This window comes from Pararge aegeria, chromosome 24, assembly GCF_905163445.1.
Source record: "Pararge aegeria chromosome 24, ilParAegt1.1, whole genome shotgun sequence".
Classification (NCBI taxonomy): domain Eukaryota; kingdom Metazoa; phylum Arthropoda; class Insecta; order Lepidoptera; family Nymphalidae; genus Pararge; species Pararge aegeria.
Window position 1 is genome coordinate 12,161,879 of NC_053203.1, and position 6,916 is coordinate 12,168,794.

Here is a 6,916-nt window from a genome sequence, read left to right on the forward strand (position 1 = left end):
AAGAATTTACGAAGCTGACTGCCAACCTTCGCTAGTTGGAGAGGCACCGCATGAAGATGAAAATTAAAGATTTATAAATAAAACAGTTAATATTTTTCTCTTCTGCCATTCGGTCTAAAAGTATATTTTTTTTTTGTTTGGTATTGTTGTTTTCTGTCAATAAATGGTCCGTAGTCCTGGCTTTAGGAAATTGGCTCTGTTAATAATAATAATAATAATCGAGAAAACCCGCCATCTTGCGTTCGATCAGCGTGGAGAGCTTCTTCAGATGCTTCTGAGCCCTCTCTCCTTTCAGAGAGAAAACCTTCCTTAAAACCCCATGGGACATCAATAGCCAGAGGACGTTGAATAATTCCATAATAAGCATACTGCGTGGTCTTCAGGCGCTTCGAAATTTCTAAGTGAAGTGAAGACCGCTTAAAACTTGTGGCGGTCTTCACAATACCAAACTAGATGGCGCCACAAGGAACCTGCATCGTGCTAACGAAGTGGTCACAAAAATTGACCATATATACATACTTCCAATGGTGGATGGTCGGGTCGCGGTCCCGAACACGATGTGTGTGTTGATTTTCGATCAAAGCTCCGCGTACCAATACACCACGTTATCCTTGCAATTTGTTACATCACAGGCGTTACAGAACCAAATTAGGAAAATTGTCCCCTATACCTCGTATCTCGGATTGCTATAATAAGTGTGTGATTAAGCTTAATGACATTTTTTATGACAGTTACATTGAATTTAGACGAAAAGTTATAGATATTTGTTCTACTAATTAACCTGACTTACATTTTAGTTAGGTACTTAAGTTTAAGTTTAATTTTATTTATTATTTTTAAGACATCAATATTAATTATTTTAATCCGATTTAATTCATTTTTGTTTTGTTTTGTCTCCTAATAAATAAATAAATAAATAAATGAATATACTACGACAATACACACATCGCCCTTTAGCCCCAATTTAAGCGTAACTTGTGTTATGGGTACTAAGATGTACTGATGAATATTTTTATATATAATATACATAAATACTTAGAATATACATATAAACACCCAGACACTGAAAAACATTCATGCTCATCACACAAACATTTTCCAGTAGTGGGAATCGAACCCACGGCCTTGGACTCAGAAAGCAGGGTCGCTGTAAACTGCGCCAATCGGCCGTCAAATTCAATAATTGATTAAGTTAAATTTTTTATTGTAATTTAGCTTTAAATATTTATACTTTTAAAGGTTTATATTAACTGACTAATAATTAATTGTAAATAATTTATAAGTATTACTTCTTACATTTTAATGCATGCGGTGATAACCTGTAATTAGTTGAACATTTACTATGTGACTCATTCCAAAAAAAAAAGCAAGTTTTAACGTATCTACTGTTGGTTGTCCATTATAAATAAATAAATGAATAAATAAACACGATGACCAGCTCGCAGGAAGATCTTTCTATTGGTACGGTCGAGAGTAACACCATACCTCCCGTATCAATCTAGAGTCATCTGACATCTGTCAACTTCTTAGAAAACAATGGTGATTGCACGCATGGTTGATATGTGTTGTAATAAATGTGAATGAATGAATGAATGAATACACTTTTATTGTACACCAAAGAAAAAAAGTAGTTACAGAGATATAAATACATATCAAGAGAGTACAATTTGGTGGCCTTCCAGGCAACCAATGGCGTAAAAGGAAAAAATATAGAAAAGAGGTAGGTGGTGCAATAAATAATATTTTAAATTATACAAATGTATAAAAAAAATATATATATTAAATATATATATTTATATATAAATATACACAATAAAATATAAATACAAATAAAATATATAACAGAAATACCTATATAAATAGATAACAAATAACATCCTTAATTTATATGAAATACATAGATAATTAAAATTACACACTTAAAATGATCCGCTTCAGCGATGTTCGGCTGATAGAGACAAATAATGATCCTTCACTAGTTTCTTGAAGGTCCCAATCGATTGAGCCTCACGGATATCTAACGGCAAGGCGTTCCATATTTTAATAGCCTGAACCGTAAATGATCCGTTGAAGAAGGAGGATTTGTGACCAGGCACCTTCACGATTAACTTTCTCGTAGAACGAACTACAAATAAAAGCAGTACCATACATAAATTACAAGTTGTGTTGCACAAAAAGCTGTACTATCACTGTACAACGTCTGCAAATGGGTCGTAAGTTCGCAACCCGATCATACAAAGGTTGTTTGTGACTCATATTTAATCAAATCGAAGGTCGGATTATTTTCCACTACGCACTGCTTTGTGCGTTTATTAACTACTAGCTGCGGCCCTCGGTTTCACGCGTTTCGGGGACGGGCTGTTTGGGTTGGAGTATGTCTGTCAGTCAGTCAGGGCAAAACATTTTAACGGTATGATGGAAGATAGAGCATGGACATAGAATGGTTTGTTTCAATGAAAAAAAACCTGAGATATTCTTTTATTACACGAAGTTCAAGTTATCTCACTGGTAGTTAATTATGATGTTTAAATTCAAAATTCATTCATTTCAAGTAGGCCTAATTAAAGCAGTTTCGAAACGTCTGTTTGTATCGACTCTACCACCGGTTCGGAAGGCAAATTTTACGGGGAATAAGCCGGCGGAACCACAGCAGGTTCTCTTTCTCAATATCATTTTTACAATAATTATTTGGTCTTGCGAGAGCTGGAAGCAGAGCCGTGTGATTGTATAGTTAGCTGAAAAACCTGTTAGGGGTATCACAATATTAACCAATTACCGTTCCACGACAGAGCACGAGTCTACTCCCACTAAAAGGAGGGATTAGGTTGTAGTTCTCCATGATGGCCCAGTGCGAATTATTTAGTTGACTTCACACGCCAAGCGTGTCGGGCACGCGTTAACACTTGAGCTGTATAATCAGTCGCACTAATATTTCTATTACCTCTTGTTTGAGGGTGTGAAGACACGTGCCGAAGTTTAAGCCAACTTATTAATATGCTTTTAAACTTACGTGTGGATTGCATGTTGGACCAGAGATAAATCAAATTGAAATTCAAAAATTATTTATTCATTTAGGCCTATCACATGCACTTATGCGTTTCACATGCGTTTACAAAATCGTGAGGTGATGGTGACAACTACGTTCTACAACTTCAAATTATACAGTACATTATGGAGAATATATGAGTACATTATGGAGAATTCTCAAGCACGCAGGTTTCCTCACGATGTTTTCCTTCACCATTGAAGCAAGTGATATTTTAAATGCTTCGTAACCTTGAAAAGAGAAAGATGCGATGGCGCCACTGTCAGTTTGTTAGGTACGCGTCGCGTAGCGAAGGTACGCATAGTACTTTAACAGGGTTGTCATAAACACTGAGAATGTTTTTAATTCGTTTGTATCGAAAAAAGCTCCTCCTTTCATTAATTCTTTTTACAAAGCGTTTCCTTATGTAATATACTTATGCATCCTTCAACATTATTTCGTAATTCTGTTACATGTTGTGTACAACTTCCAAAAATGAAAGGTTTGACCTGTTCTGTCTGGATGTTCTGACAACACAACATCTGTTTGGAGGAGAATCTTCATTTTGTTACGGTTTAGAACACCACCATAGTTCCACCATGTTGCTAAGTCCGTAGTGCGCTTGTGCCCTCCCCCGGTTGACTGCAGACGCGAGCGCAGCGAAAGTATTGCTTGTACTTGCGCAAACGCGCAACGGTTCCGCTAGTGATGTGCCTGACACACGAGAGAACAAAAAAACATATACTTACTAATTTTTACAGTTGTGACTTTTTTCCACATTTTTTTACTATAGATGTACTTACCGATACACTATAATTGCAAGCTATGTTTGCCTATGAATCGGGCATTTGACAACATGAGTTAAAAGTGGAAGATGAGAGTGTAACAAGTAACGTATCATACGCGTTTCATACGAAGATTTTCATCACACTTGCGAGAAAAAAAAGGGGATATACTTTTAAATACTTTTAAAGCTTAACGTACTCCACAATGTTTTGGCTTCTGTGAAAGAAATAATTTAGTATAGAACTCATCAACATTTAACTCTAATTAATAAAGCTGAAAGAGCCTTACTACAGGAAACTGCCAATTGCAAAAAGATGGGACGGTTTCCATTTTTAATAACTTTAAAAAATCGGCCTATCTTTTGGTACTCAGCAGTATCGGTACCGGTAGGATAACGAAGTTTATTTTATACCTGTCATTATATGATCATTATCGCCCAATGGCGTACCACTGCTGTTCACAGAACAGCACTACACTGCTCCATGACAGCCTTTTACTGAGCATTATACAATTTAAGTGATACATGCTAATAACTGGGAACGACGGCTTTTGTATAGCTCCGAGTAAATTCTGTTTAGCTTATTACACACTATATTTTATTATAACAATCCTACTCTCAGTGGCGTGCATAGAGGGTATGCACAGGGTATGCAGATGATACAAAATGAAGAAAATCGCCAGTACGAGTTACAAATACTTACGTTTAGGCTTTTTATAATTCTTACTGGAGATTTTGTTCATTTTATATCATCTGCATACCCTGTGCATACCCTCTATAAACGCCACTACCTACTCTTAAATTTAGTCATTTCAAAAAGTTTTTAGACTCTTATCAAATTATCTTAGAAAAAAAATATTAAAGCGTTTTATCGACAAAATGACATTAGCACATCCTTATTCATCCATACTCATACATTGAATACTCTCACTCGCCCGTAGAATACTCGGCGAGTTTCAAATACGAATAGCGAACGGCCGGTTAATTTTATCTTTCGCTTTCGTTAATTTATCGTGAATTGAGCTTGTTCTCGTATTATGTGCCAGTGACAAAACAATTTGCTCGATGTAGCGCTTCCCGGGTATGTTTTTATCGATATTTACATAACTTTTACTATGTTGTCACCTTACTAGTGTATCAGGATTCACTAATACGTTTGCAATAAACGTGGTTTCGGATTAATTGTGTTTATAGCATTGTACAGTTTTGATTTTTAAGTGTATAAAATATATGTACAATAGTTTCTACAGTTCTCTTACTCACATGAATTGGACCTGATGACAATTTATATGCAGCTGTAGCTTACGTTGTTCATTTGCGTTTGTTACGGTTTTCTTACAAAAAACAAACCGTAATAAACGAAACCGTAAACAAATCGTTTTCCTGGAAATCGTTTGTTTTCATCATCATATCGACCCATTACCGGCCCACTACAGGGCACGTGTCTCCTACCAAAATGAGAAGGGGTTAAGACCGTATTGGTGGACTCCACATACCTTAGAGAACATTATGTAGAACTCTCAAGCATGCAGGTTTCCTCACGATGTTTTCCTTCACCGTCGAAGCCATTGATATTTTTGATTACTTAAAACACACATAATGTAGAAAAGTTAGAGGTGCGTGCTGAGATTCGAACTTGGCCCCCTACCCACTGCGCTATCACAGCTTCCTATAAGCTTCCACAATAGCCTATATAACATAGGTTTTTTATCCCAGTAAAAAAAAAACGATTGTATCAGGTAAAATCGCAGTTAGAGGCTTACTTGTAGGAGAAAAATCTTTTTTTATAAAATATTTCTTGCTATTAAGTTTTTAAAAAAACACGTTTTTTGTGGGTAGGTTTGTCTAAGGTATAATATTCAAATGTTAACTTCAAAATATTGCTTTTCCCGAAGCAATTTATTCTCGTGACATTGAAGAAGCTGATAGTGAAGTGCCCGAAGAACAATTAACGCGCCCCGGCAGGGTGTTCACGTATCTCGCGACTGGATTGCGACAGGCGTAGATCTTGCGATAACTGCTGTCAAACGTCACTTTTGTTATTGTGTGGAAAAGTGATGTTTGACAGCAGTGATCGCGACGTTTACGCCTGTTGCAAATTGTTCTCTGGCCACTTCACTATCAGCTTCTTCATTGTCACGAGAATACATTGCTACCTACTGTATACCGTAGTCGCAAGCGCAACTAGTGTACTTATTATTGTATAATTTCGGTGGCCGTCCTTGATCTTCGTCATCAGTTTGACGCGACTAGATAGTACTTTCGAAAAAAAAGACTCAAATCGTTGGTGACTATCGTAGGTAGGTATAATGTTTTTTTTTATTTGGAAAACAAACAGCTATAAATAAATTGTTACAATGGATATACTTAATTATAGATCTTACACAAGCCAATAAGAAGAGTTCCCTGGATTTTTCCAGGATCCATTCCAGGAAAAAAGAATCATCAAAATCGGTCTATAATTGGCGGTGTAATCAATCAATCGTAACAAACATAAAAGTTGGATTTAGAACCTTCTCCTTTTTTTTAAGTCGGTTGTAAAAATAAGCTATTGGCTATGTAACTGCTGAGTTATTTGACAGCTTGTTTTTCAAAGAAGAAGGTAGAGTCGAAAGCAGATGATACATGATATTTCAAAAGTAATAATAAAATATATACTATATATTATATTATATGTATAAAAATGTTATGTTGGTTTGTGTACGCTTTAAAAACTCAAAAAGTTCTGCACCGATCGAGCTGAAATTTTAGCATGATATATAATCCGCATCAAGGATTGTTTTTATCTATTTTTTTTGTATCAGTCACATATCCGTGACCGCGAAACTACCGCTTTTTTTAACGATCGATGTACCAGTGACCGCGCCATCTGCCGAAAGCGAGAAAAACACTCGCTGACATATGTAATGTATTATTTGTTTTAACCATTCCATAAAAATGTGCCACAGCGAAGCGTGCCAGGGTACAACTAGTATTATTTAGTATTTATACTTATAATATAGGCCTACTTGAAATAAATGTTGAATATAGACAACTTAAGTATTTAATAATGATTTGAATTGTCGTTGCCGGGTGACTTTGCGTTTTACTTTAGAACGCCTTCCTTA